Source organism: Dicentrarchus labrax, unplaced genomic scaffold, assembly GCF_905237075.1.
Source record: "Dicentrarchus labrax unplaced genomic scaffold, dlabrax2021, whole genome shotgun sequence".
NCBI lineage: Eukaryota > Metazoa > Chordata > Actinopteri > Moronidae > Dicentrarchus > Dicentrarchus labrax.
The window spans coordinates 19,109,541-19,128,680 of NW_026136714.1; the positions used below are offsets into that span (position 1 = coordinate 19,109,541).

General features: G+C 39.9%; 1 protein-coding gene across 2 annotated transcripts in view; it reads left to right on the top strand.

Annotated features, from left to right (window-relative positions):
• Positions 1-1,188: 1,188 nt before the first annotated feature.
• The window catches only part of kank1a (KN motif and ankyrin repeat domains 1a), a 54,076-nt gene continuing 36,124 nt past the window's right edge, over positions 1,189-19,140 (top strand). The window contains exon 1 of one of the 2 annotated variants that reach the window (XM_051423014.1): positions 1,189-1,404. The gene's annotated coding sequence lies outside the window, so the exon portion shown is untranslated. Of the gene's footprint in view, positions 1,405-8,992; positions 9,127-19,140 lie in introns of those variants that run through there. The other variant, XM_051423016.1, reaches the window with a different exon arrangement.

Below are 19,140 nucleotides of genomic sequence, written 5' to 3' on the forward strand. Positions count from 1 at the left end.
GAAATGCCATGAAATATATGAGAATTTGTTTTACATTTCTCCAAATTGCTGCAGTAAAAGTGCTTGATATTGAGTATATGTGTAGTGTTAGATGTGTAGAAGTCAGATATACCATCCATAGCCATGAAATATTGAGCAATATTATTTTACAGTAGCTCAAACATGGTCAAGTGTGCCACTTGGAGGTAAAAAAAAGGATTATTATAGTTGAATTTCTCCAAATTGCTACAGTAAAAATTGATATTGATAGAGAAAAGTTATACATCCATTAAAGACGTGTAGACATTTCCAAATTAGTAAAACTTATATTGAGTATATGTATAAAAAAATCCATAGCCATGAAATATTGAGCAATATTATTTTACAGTAGCTCAAATAGGTAAATATGCCACTTGGAGGTAAAAATATGAACTTTTTTTTTAAATTTCTGCAAATTGCTGCAGTAAAAGTGCTTGATATTGAGTGTGTAGTGTTAGATGTGTGGAAGTCAGATATACCATCCATAGCCATGAAATATTGAGCAATATTATTTTACAGTAGTCAAATATGGTAAAGTATGCATTGGAGGTAAAAATATGAACTTTTGTTTTCTTCAAATTGCTACAGTAAAAATGCTTGATATTGAGTATGTTAAGTGTTAGGTAGAATCAGTACATCGGCACATAGCCATGAATTATTGAGCAATATTAGTTAACATTATTGTCAAGTTGATAATTGCCACTTGGGTACATTTATTTTGAATTTCTCCAAATCTTGCTGCAGTAAAAGTGCTTGATATTGAGTATATGTGTAGTTTAGACGTGTGAAGTAGAAATTATACAGTAGCTCAAATAGTGCTACAAATATGACTTTTTTCGATTACCAAAATGCTCAGAATAACATTGAATTTGACGAGCGGCTGTCCTTAGGTAGTTAGATTAACGTTACACAGCCATAGCCTTTTAAGAGTATTGAGCAATATTATTTTATAAAAAAAAAAAAAAAAAAACAGTACTTTACTGGAGTAAAACCTTTCACCAGGAAGGCTATAGAGTAAAACATTGTGGTCGTTCAGCCCTCTGTACGCTCGGACAGTAAAAGTAGGCCAACCTTTCCGCAGGTAAGCTACACCTGTAGCGCTGACTGACCTTCATATCAGCGCCGAGCAGACTGAGCTTGTGCAGGCACCCAGTGCGCATGACCGCGGGTTAACAACTTGCTGCTGAAGTACAAAGAGGCTGCTGGTGGTGCGGACGGGACGCGTCGTGTACCACGGGGGTTGAAGTATAACGTCGTGGAGTTTGAGTAGAGTTTATCCGGATGATTTACTCTCCAATAATTTGACTCCGAGGACAAGCAGTTGATTAAAAGCGAGGAGGGGTTGCATTCAAGTCCAGAAACAGCTCGGGAGACACTTGGCGTCGGGTAAGTTGAACGCTGTGCAGTCGCAGGGAGCTTCTGATAAACGCAAGGGATGTATCAATTAAATTGTCTTTGAAGTAGTTTAGATTTTAGGTATATGTCTGTGCTCATACAAGCATGCACCAGCCTTTGTTTTAATTCCTTGAATGAGTTCAGTGTGTCTTCGTTACATGTTCTGGGTCAGGTGGTCCTGCAGCGACCAGACCAGACAATCCCATGAAGCGCTGCTGGTTAAGCAGGATTATGTTTAAAGTCATATGGTGTTTGTTGTACCTGCTAGTTGTGCTAATCTGGTGTTTTTCTTTTCCTCCGACCAAACAAATCCTGTTCGCGCCAGACAGGTGTCATGGAAGTGCTGGGAGTATCTCACATGTTGCAGTAAGAGGTTGAACTTTGAGCTCCAAGTGCAGGGAAATGTGGTGGCTGCATTACTGGAGGGAAAACGTTAATTCATTAAAGATTTAACTTGTGAGCCTTATTGTGGTGGCTCCTCTGTTTGTTTGTTTTTTGTTTTTTGAAACAGCTTTCAGAAACTGACCATTTTCTCTCTCATGTGATTTAGTAATCCTTCACCATTACATGATGCATCACTCATCTTTGCCCTGCATTTAACAGCTTAAATCAGGTTTCGCCACAGATTTGCACGTCCCAAACATCCTCATCTCAAGTCCCTAAAGGAGACTATACAAATCTTCTCTCTTTCTTGTAGCCTGAAATGCGTTACAATACTTAACTCTTAACAAAAGTGGCTTTATGAGCAGCGGAAAGGGTCTGTCATCAGCTTTGTTGTGTACAGTGTAAATGAAGCCACTGTTGGTCATATCTGGTATTCAGTCTCCAAACTGTACGGCAGAGTTAAATACGCCACTACTTATTTTCTCATTGTCGGAGGTTGAAGTAGGCAGATGAAAGCTCTGCTAAAGTTGTGGTGGGGAGCTAAAGCATTTTAGGATCTGAATAAAGGGGATGTAGACCTGTGTGGTGGTCCCTATTGTACTGGTGAAGAGCTGGGGTCAAATAGAGGGCCCTTCATCTTCTGCTGGCCTCAGAGGCTTTTCCACTTTTTCTTCAGAGATAAAGCACTGAATTGATATGTCAAGGGGAAGAATATGAGCGCTGTGACGGCAGTTTAATGAAATTCTTAGGCTTCCAGTGTGGCACTTTTGGCATATCCCTGAATCCATTTTTCTACACTTGGGTATAATAAGAATACAGATTGGTGGCCAAACAAAGCCTTCCTTCAGACATAAAAGTACCAAGCTGGTGTGTGGCTTTGGTGAACCTGATGATCTTTTGTACAGTCACTTTGGGGAATATAAATTACTCTAAAAATTATTCATTTTATGATTTTCCCAGCTGTGTTCAACTAAATTATAATTTAGTGCTGCTTATTGCAATTTAGCTGCTTTCTCTTGTATAACAATGGTTATATGACAGTAGTTTAAGGTTAAAAAGTTGTGTTAAGTAGCCTAAGTGATGGACTTAAAATCTTGGCTGGAAAGTTTTCTTTTCCAGCTCACCAGTCCTTGGAAGTAGAGCAAAAAAAGTTTGTTTTGAACACTGCAACCAGCAGCTCAAGCTGGTTTTTGTGTTGCCACCATGGTAAACAGTATATGGGACATTGTGTCTTCAAGGTGTCTGCACATTCTGGAGAATCAATAACATGAAAACAACACAGACGAGATGATTTGAGTAATTTCTGACATGAAATATGCTGATGCTGACTTCATCTATCTGTTAAAATAATGTTTTTTTCTTGCAGGATAATTCTATATAATAAAGATTGTATAAATAAAATGATTATTAATGCCACTTATCACAATATCTGCAATTTAATGGACCATTTAGGTCTTATGGTGGCTTTTTATCACACATAGATTTTAGTGTGTAGGTAGCTCACGTGCTACATGTTTATTTCACTGACATTTCTGAGCTCAGTCTTGTTCGTACTGTTACAAGCTTAGTGTTAAATCTGTACATTGTTCATGTCCTCCATCAACACGCAGAGCATTCCACAGCCTCTCACTGGTTTCCCACCAACACATTTAAGCAGATCTGGTGGAAGTACGGCCTGGTGTTGCTTGGTACATCAGGCTTAGCGGCGCTCTGGGCCCACATCATAAGGCTGGCCAGTCAGCCTTTGTGGACATATGGCAGAGGTCTCTCAATTAACACCTTAGTGGGACGACCCTTCTGTCCACATGATCAAAGCTGGGCCTCCTCCCGCTCAGATGTGTCACCCCCAGCCTCCACCTCCCTGTGATTATGACTCTTATCCATCCCGTGTTTGTTTAGAGGAAATGACTTCCACTCCACTGCCCCGTCTGAGCGGGTTGCACGTCAAAATGTGGTCCTACTTTTCTTGCAGCGGTGCAGTTTTTGTGGAATCCTTGCCGCGGTGTTTCCTCTGTAATTTTATGCTGAGGGGGTGTGGAATTTTGGTCGAACATCTGTGCACGCTTCTGTCCCACTTGTGCTGGTTGTGCATTTTTTTAGTGCTTAAAATAATCTTTTTGGCTTGAAAAGATGAATTTTTCTTTACCCATCTCATCTTTTTTTTTTTCTGTAAGAGCTTAACCCTGAAGAAACCACTCTTACTGGTCTCAGTGTCTGACTGTGGAGGTGAAGGAGTTGTCACAGCTGTTCAGGTCTTTAAGTGTGGGATGAAGACCTACATGAGCCTAAGGGACTGCCCTGTTATTACAAGATCAAACCTACTTTGAATAGTAGATCCACTGAATGCCATCAGCTCTCCCCTGCAAAAACCAAACCTGTCTTAAAACTGTAAAAAAGTACATATGTTAGGGTCAAAAAGGCATAAATGTGTAGGCCAGCACTACAGGTTTTAAATGGAGAACTTGTATGTATGTTGAATGTAATAAAAACAAAAGAGAAAAGTCAAGCTTCAGGGAATCCTCCTAAAAGATTTCCAGGGGCATGTGGCAGCTGCCAGGCTAGCCCCACATTGTTTGCAAATTTGCTAGGAAGTCATTATTGGAGTGATCAAAGCTTTGGCAGAACTGCTTGAAAATCCGTTTAAATCAGTGCTTGCTGGATTTAGTGGCTTAACAGAGTTCGAGATGGCCTGAGATGGATTGGTAGACGTTTGTGTTGGCTGGGTTTGTATTTTTCCTGCACTCATTGATCACAAATATATCCTGTAGAGTGTTGTAAGGCATATTATACAAACATTTAAGGTGCAGTGTGTAATCATGATATAAAGGTCAGATATAGATCTTTTTTTGTCGTGGCAGTGTGTAAAGATTATCATTTTGAATGCTTGATCATTGGACATAGTTGATTTGATTGTTGATTTGGTTTCCCGTTCTTTCAATAGATACCACATGAGTCATCCATAGTATATCCATAGACAGGAGTACTAGCACGGAAGCTAAGCAATGCACTGCAGTCGATGGGGGCAGCAACCAAATGTATTTTAGCTACACAAAAAAGCGCACCTTAAAAAAAATTATAATATTCCGAGTCCTTTACCCTGTCGTCCGACAGCCATTTACGCAGGACTCATGTGCCCCGTAACTGTTCCAAAATCTACTTTTTCCTAGGTAAAATGAATGTTTAAAAATGACTTGGAGAGAGCGATATAACTGCTGTTGGACTGTAAGGAAAAGCAATGAAAATATTCTGTAATTTAGCAAACACTTATGCTCCCCTCACCTACAGCATTGCTTAGCTTCTGTGCCGGTACTCCTGTCTGCTTCTCCAAACTGGGGGGTGTGCTGACCGCCATCTACAAGTAGAGGTACATCATATAACCCCACTTAAAAAAAAAAAAAAAAATTCTCTAACTTTTTCATTTAGTGCCAATATGACCTTTACTAGTGCCACCTTCAGGTCCCTTCTTATAAATGTTTTACCCCACTCATGGTAACAATATAAAAGTAGCAAGGTTTTCTCTCCCACAGGCCACAATGTGGCTTTGTTACAAGTATTGCCACGGTTCACATTTTCTTTTTTCTTTTTTTTTTAAATACAGAAATATACATTTTAAGAACCCAACTTTCAAGCTGCCCAACTTTCGCTCTCACTTGTTAAATAGCTCTGCTGCTCCTTTGTGTCCAAAAATAGCTTGATGAGAGGAAGCTGTTGTCTTGCTGATGGTAGACTTGATAAAGTCTTTTGCCTTAAAGGCCTGTAGAGCTGAAGTCCCGGTCAGTGGCATCTGCTGAGGTCATGAACTGGGTTAATTGAAATTCTTGCAAACTTGCCTCTCAGCTATCGCATCGCTTACCGTCACCAAGTAATTACTAAAGAACAAACAGGCACATATGCACAACTCTAAGCTCACAAACTGTCCCATTAAATATCACAATATTCTTGACTGAAATGTTCCTCCCTCGTGACCCCGGGAGGCTTTTCATCTAGGTGAGGATCTAATCTTTTTAACCATATGGAGAATTGTTAGATGAGTCAGTCCTGCCTGCTTCAACTTGTGTGAGATTTCTGTCGGGAGGAAAATTGTGGCGGTGAACATGAATGAGTGAAGGTATTTCTCTGTGTAGCTGGGATTAACCCTGGCTAAACCTTGAAGTGTGTTTCACAAAGATGTTTTGTTTGCTGGTATGTTAATCCCTTTCTTTCATTCATGCCTCCTCTCAGTCATCACATGCTCTTTGTATCAGAGATGATCAGTAGGGGTCATTGACGAATTAATTTAGTTTAAATGAGTCATGAATTGAAGATTTTGTTTTCTGATCTAATCTGAATCTCTTCAGCCATTTCCCTATTTTTTTGCAAACCCCATTCCTCACTAATACCTACTGAGTGTTTGGCTAGTTAGTAGATATTATTTTGACTAAACCTTTCTTAAACATGTTACTGAACCACTTTGACCACACCCAGCATCAAAATATATTTGCTACCAGTATGAAATGGATATAAGTCAATGTTTGTTTGGAGTTGGTTTCTGTTTTAATCTTTCCTGGTCTCTGCTTGAGCTAATGGGTTCATCCTGTGAATTAAATTAATTACACACCTAGAAGATGCCTAGCAGTAAAGGCACAGTGCCTGACGAGGCTTGCTGTAAATAATTGTTTTGATATTTGACCACAATGGGAGGAGTGGCAGAATTAAAAACAGAATGTGGTGAGGCAGGAACCCCCAAACACTCAATTATCTTTCACTGCCTTATCCATGCTTCGAGGAAATCCAGATTATTTTCACTTTTCTAAACTGTCACGATGTATGGAACATGTGATAAAAATCACTGTATCTTATTAATTTTAAAAAATGCAAATTAGTTATTTTCCAGTTTGTGCAAATAACTAAAACTTGCTAATAGAGAACCGATAAAGTGTTTGCTCAAGCCAGGGTAAAAGCAGACGGTGCGGTCTGATTTTCTTTGCCGTGTTTGTGGGTTTACTGAATGATTTGTGCATGGAAAAACCCAAATAATGTCTATAGATCTGGGTGACTATATTCCTTCATTGTGTTGAACACGGCAAGTGTAGATAATCTCACTTTGTTAGAGATTAAACATGCAGTCACAGACTTCAATTATAAACTACTCTGGAAATGTTGAAGGTGTCACCCAATTTATTTATTTTTAATAGTTTTTGACATTTTAGAGTCATTTTTACGTGATGATCGCTAAAAACAAAACTGTCCAAATGCTTCACAAAGTGAGATTCATGGACCAGCTGCATCAGGTGATGCGAGCTGTTAGCCTGACAATGATATAGACTATCTGTCACACCAGGCAGGGATTAAAACAGCAGTCCTGGTGTTACTCCTCCAACCAAAAGACAACCACTATACTCGCAGCTTTCTTGTGGTGCCTTTCATACACCGAGCCACCTCAGGGGGATCTGAAGTGCTGCAGAAAGAATGGAGATCTTCAAAACCTTCAGTGCTTGTATTTACAAAACTCCCATGGCTGCCGAGAAAGAAGTGTCAGTTTGTAGAAGCAGCTTGTCATTATCCCTTCAGAGCTACTTGTGAATGAAATGTAAGTCGTCTGAAAGGGAGGAGTGAAAAATCCCGCCTGCTTCTTGTACGTTAAGCAGGACAAGGCAGGTGCAAAGGGAATTCAGGGCTGAATTGATACTGTGATAATCCCTCAGCTATGCAGGCATGCACAGACTTTGCCTGTCAAGTTGAAGCATTCCACAAGAAGCAGGCTGGGTAGTCTCACTCAATTTAGCCAGAACTCAAACATTATCAGGAGAGCTAACCAGCCGTTAACGGGTGGCATGCTAGCCCTGTTTACCAAAAACCATATTCTATTTATGAAATATGTTTCCATACAAGATTTCTTTTTTCTTCTCTTTATACTTGAGATATACACACAAAATGTTGAGTGCAGAGAGAGACCTCACTAGCTGCTGTTGGGCAGAACATTTGATGATTTGTTTAGTCCCCTTCAGTGTCCCTTTTGGTGTGTATAGAATTTGAGCCCATGCGTAGATGAATCTGTGGTGTCTTTGATTAAGAGATTAGCCACTGTTCATCCATTTGGGCTTAAGAGGTAGCTTTGAAAGGTTTGCTTCTTCTCAGAGAACATAAGCTGTGAGCAGCTTGTATTCATGTCTGTTCTAGCCATTCCTGCAATTTTTTAATAATTTGATGATTTGGGCATCATGTTAATTTTTCTGATGTCCGGCTATGTCCATCCTGCAGGAATGTATTTCGCTTGAATTCCTTTTGTAGTTTATTCATTAGTTCCTGTGCATGTCTCTCAATTTTCTTCTATAAACAAAACACTTTCTTTACTTAACGCACAGACATGCGATTGATATCGGTACTTTTGTCTCACTCTTAAATAGAAAGCAGGTAAGTGTTTCCCAAAATGCTGAATTACTCATTAAACATTAATCTTATGGGGTGTCCTGAGCTGGTGTCCAGTGTACTAAGACTGAGTCCTTGCTGCAGTGGCCATGGGTTCAACTCCTCATCACAGCTCCCACTTTCCTTCACTCCTAAGCTATCGCTATTGATTAAAGGCAATAAAAGCCCAAAACATAAATAATTTTTTATTAGAGCTGCAGGTGGTAATCAGCAAGTTTGATGATTGATTAATTATATTAGTCATTTTTAAGTGCAAAATAAGCAATTTGAATAAGAAGATAGACAACCTCAGGCTTTTCGGTTTGATCATGTTTTATAGATCAAATGATTAATTGAGAAAATAATTGGCGGATTAAATGCCACTATTGAAATCCTTTCAATCCGCTGTAAATCAAACAGTACCGTTGAACCTTGAGGGCGGTGTGTTTCATTCTCAAAAGATACATTTTGGGTGGAGTATCACTTTAATGAGCGGTAAGGCGTACTTGCACATGAAAATCTTGCCTTGTGCTGCTTTTTACCCACAGGCAATTGGAAACGCCCCCAATTTCCCCACACATCCATTATTCTCCACACCACAGAGAGAGCTGTTGAATTTGTCTCCTGCCAGGGATGCCACTGTTTACGGCTGAGAGAACCCCAGAGCCTCGGCCCGCTGGTCACCAGGCTGCTCATATTACAGTCTCCCTCACTGGCTGGTATTGTCAGGTTACAATGTGTGTGTGTTTGGTGTCTGAGCGGCTGTGTTGTGATTGGCTCGTGCTCTGCCGTGTGAGACAGTGCCGGGTGACGTCTCCATGTTAATCCCTCATTTCTCTCTGGGATGTTTCCTCTCTGGTTGCACTGGGAGCTGTCTGTGAGTTGCAGCTGAAGGAAATGCATACACAAAATTACTTTTGAGACTTTTGAGACCAGAGGAAGGTGAGTGCAACATATGTTTTGGAGTTAGTAAGGCAAGTCTACAGTTGATGATACCGTCTTCATTTTTCGTGTTGCATATTTGAATTTATATAACCAGCCGGTGCCAGCATGTTTTTGTTTTTATTCATAGTTTGCATGCTCAGTGCCACCGCTGAATGCAGCATTGGACTCTTATCTCTTCGCCAAAGATAATTGCGAACTTCCAGAGAACACAGGAAAAATGCACTTACTGCATAGATTACACATCTTGTTTTTAATGATGTGCCATAATGTTATCCACTGTGAACATGGGTGTATTGAAACTGGGTTTTTATGCAGTTGTAAAACTTTACTCGTAGCTTGTTAAATGGAAAGACATGTTAGTATTGATCTGATTTCTGATAGTCTAAGATCAGGGGGAAATACTGATGAGCCAGAGCCAAACCGTTTATCTGCGAGATGTGTGTATGTGTGAACTGGTTTCAGGGTCTTGTCAGGGTTTGGGGCGTGAAGGGAGTCTGTTGTGTCTACAGCTGCTGCTCTACACATTCCCAGTGAAGATCCAGTCATTGTGACCTCAAGGCTGGTTGGAGCTCCACGTTTTAGGTCGGGATGTGTAGTTGTGCAAAATGTTGTTGTGGACTTTTTAACAAAGATACTGGCTGATATTACTGTTTTTTAGAGGTGCTTTCACACCTAACCTGTTTGTTGTGCAATTATCTTTGCATCTTTGCTTCGGTGTGTTCAGGTTGGCGTGAAAGCTCTCAGTTGAGCTCCGGTTCCAAAACAGCTGGACCAAAACCCATCATTTCAAGTGGTGTCTGTCCGTTTCTGAGTAGACTGTGGCGCTGTTCATTTGCAAAATGGACCAACCAGTAGATGGATAGTAGATATGTGATTTTAAAGCAGTTCAAAAGCTAAACTACTATTATTAAGCCTGCCATAGTATTATGGAACAACACGCCTCTTTTTCATCCTGTTTCTACCAGTCATTATCCATAACCTGTGGTTGAGTTGCAGTTTGGACTAAAAGAGCTCATACTCATTTATTTCAGCGACACAAGAGAACATAAGTGAACATAAGATACAGTCAAATGCTGCATGATCGGCTGTCAGTCAACAGAATTTGAGTTCACCACGTGAGTCCATTTACAGGTGATGATGCAGAATCAACCTCCAGGTACAAATAAAGTAACCAAACCAAAATTATGAAAGAGTTATGGTCAGTACCTATGGCTTCAACAAACACAATTGCTTTAAACAAATCCTCAAAATGTTAGTGTACACTTTGGATTTACACACGTATACACCACACATTAAATTACTTATTAAGCAACTCAAAATGACCAAAATTGATAATGATAAATAAAGAAGTGTTGCTCAATTAGCAATTGTGACTTTCTGATACTAGAATATATAAAACAGTAACCTTCAATAATGCTGCACATCATTTTACAGCCTTTGAATTTCTTTTACAGCCTATACATGGAGCTAAGAATTAGTACTATGAAGGTTTTATTGACGCAAAACAACTGAGCACCTGTGATATATTGTTCTCGCTTTGTTTACCAAGCATGAAATACTTGAATACTTTGGGAAACTTTACCGATCTGGCTGCTTTTTTTCGTCTTATGCTGCTTTTAATGTACTCTTTCGCTGAGACATGAGACAGTTGTTTCCTTTAATTAAAGTAAATCTCTCATTTCCACTGGTCATGTAACAAACCTGTAGGAAAATACTTAAGCCAGGTGAAGACAACAGCACTCTGAAGTGGTCCTCAGACCAGTTTTTCCAGTCAAAGGTCTTTCATAAAACCTGTTTGCGGCCACATGCCTTTTGATTTGGTGTATAAACATCTTCCTGAAGAAGGTCGGGCGTTTCTCAGTAAACTGTTAAACTTCAGCAGTAAATTATTTCCTCTTGCGGTCAGTGGGGCTTTGTTTACAGTGGAGATTGACTCCCTGGTGACACCATTGATCTTATCTGCTGTGGTTAAAGCTACTGTGCACATGAAGGCCTGCTGTCAGCACACCACATGGGGAGCATTTTTAATATGAGGCTGCGTTTGCAGGAGGCCATATTTTAACATCCCACGTTAATTATAGTGAGAAAATACTTGTGTGATCTTAAATCAACGCGTGGATGGTTGAATGAATGTGCAACAATTTGCTGTTTTAGCGTGCTAAAAGTTTTTGTTGATTTTTTCATGTGTTTTTTATTTTATATATATATATATATATATATATATATATATTATGAAAATTTGCTCTTAATAAATTCAACGATGTCCCTAGTGTTTGGCTGTGTGACTTTAGTCCTCATCACTGTGTCGTGTTGGAGTCAGCTTGACAATGGCGCTGCACCCTCTCAGGTTTCAGTTTCCACAAAGTGAGGGGCAGATCACCATGGCAACACCGTCCACAGGTTCCCCGACTTATCCCATGGATCTGCCCGAAGGCCGCTTCCTCTGCCCGAAGGCCAAGACAAATTTTCACAACAATTGTTTTAGCTCTAGTGCTAAAATGCTACAACTCCCTACTATGCTGGAGGAGATTCAGACATTTTTTCTTTTTGGTTGAACAGATGAGGTCCAATTTTATTCCATACTGCAGTCTACACTGTCTGAGTAAAGCTGTCCTTATATTTGACAAAAGGGGTTAACAAAATCCAGCTGTAGATACTTATATCAGCACCGCCGATCAGACTGTGTTATGCTTTAATGTATCGCTTTCAGTACCTGTTCTTTTATTTACTTTGTATTATAGAGCGTACTTGGAGTTACGTTCTGGTAATTTAGAAAGTAATTTCGCTTTGTCTCATAGACGAAAAGGATAGTGCTGCTGTACAACTGTTGTTTCTATGTTCGGTTATTAACAGTGCATTGGGGCCAGACGTGTAGCTGCTATAGCTGCATCATAAGCCCTTAAAGGTCCTGTGTGTACCATAAAGAGGATCTACTGGCAGGAGTGGAATATAATATTCATAGATAAGTTTTCATCTTCCGTGTTTTTTGTGGCTACCGTTGTTTCTCCTACACATTTGGAAGGCAAAAGTTATTCAGTTGGTTGCAATCTGCACCTTCACCACTAGATGCCCCTAAATCCTGGTCCTTTTTAATATAAAACTGTAAATCAAGCTTAATGGCTCATGTTTCACCCAAAACTGCGAGCTAAAGTTTTGATAGTGTGTGTTTTAATGGAGGTATTTCATAATTATATGTAACTGCAATATAAACCTGGAAGGATGACATAACCAATGATATTGCCTTGTTGTAAAGGTTTTATCAAAGCAGTTACGTAATTGGGATTTAGTTGTATTATGTTTATTGGTGCATATATTATCTCTCTTATCTTGTCATTTTATTGACTGGAAAGTCTGATTACTGTTTGTTGTTCAATAATGTGACACTGAATCTGGATGGATCAAAAGGAGCCTGCCTGCCACTGAGACGCCTTTCCATCACACCAGTTTAACAGGCTGTTGAAAGTCAGTCTTTGTTTATTTGTTTATTCAAATTAGAGATGACGCTTGATAGCTATTAATAACTAGGTTTAACATTTGAGTTGTTAGGAAGCAAGGCAGCAGTACGATTTGCATTTGAGCTACTGTAACAGGTGGTACATTTGGTTCTGATGTGATGTAATGACATAAAATGATCATATTGTTCAATACAGAAATGTATATGACCAGATCCCTACCCAGTGACCTCCATATGTCATATTGACCCTGCCTCTTTTAGCAGGCTCAGTAACTGCTACCAAACTTAATAAAAAACCTACAGTGCCAAAGGAGCTAATTTTGAATTAGCCAAGAAGCTGCTAAAATATGTAGCCTCTCTTTTTAGTTATGTAGCTCAACTAGGAAAATGTTGTTACCTAGCTAACAAGCTAACAAGCTAACTTGGCTTGTTTACTTTTCTCTCTTCTCTTGCTCAGCTAACAGGAACTAGCTAGTTAGCAGACAGGAACTGGGAGAAGGCCTCTATGAAATAAACGTTTAAAAAGAGTCTTTTTAAAATAAGAATAGTTATAATTACATTAAAATACAATGTCAACACTAATAGATCCCTGTTGTGAGGGGAAAAAGAATCTTTTTCTATGTGTTGTTGTCTCTGGCTGAAATTAAAATCCTGAATAAAGAATTAATTTATTTAATATTTTACAGTTGCAGAGTGAGGGGGATCTTTTTTCCAATGAGCTCATATTTGGAAGACATGTTAAACATAAACAGGGCATGGTGGTATGATGTTTCCTTGCCAGGTTTTAACCACAGATTAAGTAAATGATGTTGGTCACAGTACTAGTTTATCAGTTGTCCATTGTTGATACAGCTACCCTCCCTTCCTCTCTCGTCTAGCTGTTTTACATATTCAGGGACATCTGCCACCAAACCTCTCCACCAGCAAATGTTGATTGTCCCTGCCCTCCAGCGTCGCTGAAATAATAGCAGAGCACGGGTCACCACTCGAGTCAATATTTGTTCGTGGACAGCGCCTTCTGGGCAGGGGCTGTTTATTAGAGACGGTTAGGGATGTTAGAATTCATAATAAAGACTCATCAGGCTGACTGGAAGCCAAGTTTTAAGTGTTAACCTATCCACACACACTCCAGTAGCCCCTGTGAAAAGAAGAAATGTGAGGGTAAACGCATAAATTAAAAACAAAGTAATAGTATCTCCAGGTTGGCTCTTTGTTTACAATGCTACAACTAAAATATTACTATTTCTTGGCTAAACTTTTTTTTTATCTTCAAAATATTTGACAAATAAAGTTGAATTTTCTTTAAGACAAACTGAAGTTTAGTTGAGAATGGGCATTATGTTGCTTTATTGTATTACTAAATCCACATGACAGAAGCTTGCCAGTAGTTCAAGTCGCGTGCTAAAATTGTAATGAAGCTCTGACATTCACTGGTGCATTGTTTACACATGTTGTTTATTTCGTAATTGCAGTGATTTTCTTTTCCCTCTGGCTATTAAAATAAATCTAATTTTGATCTACTACTTAAAGGACCAGTGTGTAGGATTTAGTGGCATCTAGTGGTGAAGCTGCAGATTGCAACCAACTGAACACCTGTCGCCTCTGTATATGAAGACCTGTGAATAAGAAATAAGAACGGGCTGTGAAGTGTTTAGGAGAAACTACAAAGACCCAACCTGGACCCAGTGTTTGACTTGTCCGTTCTGGGCTACTGTAGAAACATGGCGGTTTAATATGGCGGACTTCTCAGGAGGTAGATAAAAACAGCTCATTCTAAGGTAACAAACGCAACAATTCTTACATTCAGGAGATTATACACTAATAAAACATACCAAACATGAGTATTATATTCCATTTCTGCCAATGGAGCCTCTTAAATGGACACAAGTTTTCATTTAAAAAAATAAATGCACAATTCTTCTGCCAAGTGAATTCTCCACACAGCTGTTGTAGAGAAGTAATACTTGGTCACCATGGGGAAATTGGCTGAAACAAGCCAAAAAACGAATGATGGCAGAAAATGTCCAAAAAACAAGCTTAAAATACTGTTGTTAAAGTGTGGGAATCTGGTGCTCTGAGAATATTTAGTCAGAGCTGTCAATACAAGCTTAAAAAAACATTTTTGGCTAACAAAACATCAGTTTTCATGAGAGATTATAGCAATGCTGAATAATTTTGACAGCACTGAAAGAATTGTTTTTCCCCATATGAATCATTCCCATAGGTGACATTGAAAATTCCCAGAATACCCTGGGAGTTAATCCCTTTGTTCGTCAGGAGAATCCCCACTTCCACCAAAACAGAGGGCAGCCATAATGCCTCAGTGTTTCCACTGGAATGTTGCTGCTATTGTTGACCAGGATGACTCCCACTGGGAAGACAACCCCTCTCCTCACCCCCTCACCCCCTTACCGCTAACACAATACAATGTGTTGCATTCTACCGATGAAGGCATGCTACTGTTTTCATAGCCTATGACCCTGTGACCGCGAACCGAGGCCAAGATAATGAAAAGGATGACACGGAAGTCATTAGTTAGTCCCACAGTTAATACAGCTTCCTTTGCTCAACGACGGCTGGGAATCCTCACTTTCATACTTTTATACTCTCTGCCTAAACATACTGGAGCAAGTATTTAGAGCATTGTAGGAGTAAAAAACTATGAAGCTATAGTGTCATATTAACAAATGTCCATTACATACTCTAATTATTGAAAATCCCTATTGGAGTTATTGGCAGGGATATGTAAGGGTTTTTATCGAATATTGTACAGTTTAGTTAGATGATCGCTTAAACAATACCCAGGCTCCATTTTAAATATACCATTTGCTGTGTATGTTTATGTATGGCGTCAGCAGAAGTGGTGCTTTTAACAAGATGACCTCTAAAGCATCACAGGAAACCTTGAATGGACAATTTATCATCATATCATCATTATGTACCTATGTGGTATGTCACAAATGTTATTTTAACACCTCTTTCTTTTGTCTTTCTGTGCCTGGAGTAGCTTGGCCTCTCTCTGAGCCAAACACCCATTTGCTGCTTTAATGACTTCCTGGAGCTGTTGAAGTTTACTGTATGAAGACTGCGAGTCTCTTTGTTGTCATTCTTGGAGAATGGAAACTGCCTAAGTGTCTGTCAGGCTGTCAGCATTGAAGGACACACCTCTCAGAGATTGCTTTACCATGTGTATTTGCAAGGCTTGGTATTATACCTTTCTGTACTGACAGAAGTGTGCCAGTAGTATGGAAAACTATCAAGTACCAAAAGCTGCAAAAAGACACCTAGATTTAAACTGAAGTGTAAGAGGACCCCTCAGTACTACTAGTTCCCTCCTTCTCAGCCAGTTTTAAAAATGCATCAGAGACAGGCAAAGGACAGTGACTTTAGGGGACCTCGACGCCACTGGAGTGAGCGACAGACTGGCCACAGCAGTGCAGCAGGTACAGTGGGCTAGTAGTCAGAGCTAACCATGCTAACCATGCAGCTAACCAGCCATGAGAAGCTGCAGTCAGACTCTTTGTCCGCACTAGAAAGCGAGAGAGTCTGCTAGAGCTTTAACAGTTACTCGAAGCACATTCACAGCCTTTTGTAAGAGTTTCTGTGTGGTATTTGTGTTGTAGCCAAGCAAGCGTCTCAGAGAGGCCAACTCCTCAGTTTGTGGGTCTGGGAATCATCATCATGGGAAATACTTAAGTGCGGTAAAGTAGAGGGTAAGAGGTCAGTGTGTTTGTGGGGGGACTGCTAAAGCACAAGTCTGAAACAATGCGCCAAAATCGAAAAATTGCTTTAACTCCTGTGAATGATTCGTCTCAGTCAGTAAACGTTTGAGCGCAGCAGTTTCACAGACTCCTTTTAAATACAGAGGCAGAACTCTCTAAGGATTGGTCTCATAAGGGTTAGAATGATTTAAAACGGTAGAGGGCATGTTGAGATTTTCATAAATTTTGAGACTGTCAGTATTAACACCAGCATTGATCTGTTTATCACAGTGTAGTCATATAATTTAGTTTAGAGTTAAAAAAAAAACAGTGTGCAGTACCTCTTTTGCCAATTGTAGACAAATTTGGACCGTTTGTGTTTGGACAGAACATGTAACTTTACCATTACATTTAATAAAAAAAAGGGTTTTTCTCAAAATGTATCAAACACTTTTTTTCTTTTTGGAAAACTCAAATTTTTATTTTTAAAACCCAACTCTTTGTTTGGCTTATATCTTCTTGCACTGGACATTGTTAGCAATGTCGTCCTTGTTTTAATCTTGTTAATCATATGTTATATATGTTTTTAGTCTTAGATTGTGGCTCATGGTTTGGGGGCTGAATTTAGCATCTCTATCCAATCTTCTCTCTCTTTGTTCTTTCCTTGTTGCTTCCCCCATGGGAATAAATTAGATTTTAAAATTTGGGGCTAAAGTGGCGTGTGGACAGCTTTGAGCGCTGTCAGTGACAGCCCGGGGATGCTAAACAGGGGAGAAGAAGAGAAGGGTTTCCTTTTTGGAAGAGGTTTGTGCCTCTTTGCTACTGTCACCCCCAAAAAGACCCCCACCTCCCTTCCTTCCCCATACACACCTTTTTATCTCCCTTCTCCCAGTGGAACAAATCATTTAGCTGCCACCCTAATGGGATTAGGCCTCACTCTCTGCCTCCCTCCCTCCCTCCCTTCCTTCCTCTCTTGTCTTCTTTCTTTTCTTTCACATGTTGGAGTCCATCCTGCAGCTCGTCTCTTTTGGGGCACTGCCTCTGGAAAAACACAAGTGGTTCATCTCAATGGAAAAACCTTGAGGGAGGGGAAATTGGGAATTAGTGAGGAGTAAATGGAGGATTTTAGAGCTTCAGTCACCTGTTTACTGAATTTGTTGCTAATATTTCAATTGGTGTGATTTTTATGGATGTGATGACCTTTATCTGCACTGAATACCACATAAACTCCAAATAAACTCTTTATCGCTGCAGTTTGGTTGCTTTATCACCACAAGGCGTCCCAGCGACTGAGCAGAGATAACAGTGAGTCCCCCAGATTAGCATGCTTGATATCCCTGATGACAAATGACATTGAACCCTTTTAATCAGGCCTAACCACTGATGTCACCACATTAAGCAGTACGGTTCTGACGTCGCCACGATAAACAATGAGGCCAGCTGAGAGCACGCTGAGAGGATCACAAAAGCCAGCCAGCGTCAGGGCCAGCTGGGGACGAGGTGCTCAACAGATGGACATGAATATATTTTACATTAAATTTTAATGAGAGGTTTTTCTCCTGAGGTTTACAGAACACTCTGTGATAAAAGCAGTAGCAAATACACTACATAACAATTAAAGGACAAAGGCCCAGTCACACCTGAAAGTGGCACACCTGCTCTGAGGAAGGGCTGTGGCCAAAACTCGCCAGCTTCATCAGCATAGGCTAGCTGATGAGTTAACTACTGTAGCAGGCGAGGTTATGGCTAATGCACCAGTTAGCCACAATAAGTCACAATAGCACTCTGAGCTTCTATTTTCTCAGTGCTGCGCTGCTTTCTGCTCATTTCATTTGTTCTCACATAAGTTCATTCAATAAAAGCTAGTTTGCGAACTAGCTAAGTTACGTTCGCGTCTTCAATTTTAAATTCAACGGCTCTTTGTTGTAGATTTGTGAGTCCATTGATTGTGGTAATTCAGTTTGAAAGAACCGATTTCTCTGAGTAGTACCATGTTGCACCTTTTTTTAATAACCTTTAGTATGTGTATGCTCTATTTATGATTTAAAACAGTTTTCTACAAGTGTCTACAGGGCTCCCATAGCTTTTCACATTGTACAACACCCTCAGTCACCTGTTGGTCACACCGTCAGTAGCTGCCTTCTGTTCGTGTCTTGGTGAGATTTCGATCAATTCAAATTGCAACTGCTTTCAGAATTCCAAGCCGTTTAATGATCGAGATAAAACGTATAATGGAAAACATCTTATCTTTTTTGCGCAGCCTGATGCTCGGCCATCTTTTGTTCCCAGGACCTGAACCATGGCACAGCTGGGACTGCGGCCTCTAGAGATGAAACACTGGCTCCTGAGGGAGTGCTGGTTGATTTTTAAAAGAAAGCTCCATAAAAACATCCCCTGATTCTGTTTTATTTTTAGAAATTAGGTTTTAACGTTTCCGTGATTGTTGCTCTACTTCCTCATGAAAGATTGATGCCAATTATTTATTTTCATCTAACAATAACAATTGAGGCAAGAAGGGGAGAGAAATCCTGCTGCTGAAGTGCTCATGAGCTCCTCTGAAACTGAATTTAAAGACCACAAGGAGAGACAATGTCTATAATACAGCATCACTTTGTGATAGATTTGTTTATAGATACATTGGTCAGCTGGGGAAAGCGTGTGAAAACTAACTAGGCAAAGGAAAAGTGCTTGGTTGTAGTTCAGTTATCAAAGTTATTGTGACCCTGAAAACGGTCTTATTTTATCTGTACAAGCTGTAGTTTCTTTCATCTCATTTCCAAAGAACCACCGATTGTACATTTTAGAAGTGTTGACTCTTAGTGAGCTGTGTCCAAACACAAAAGTTTCTGTAGTGGA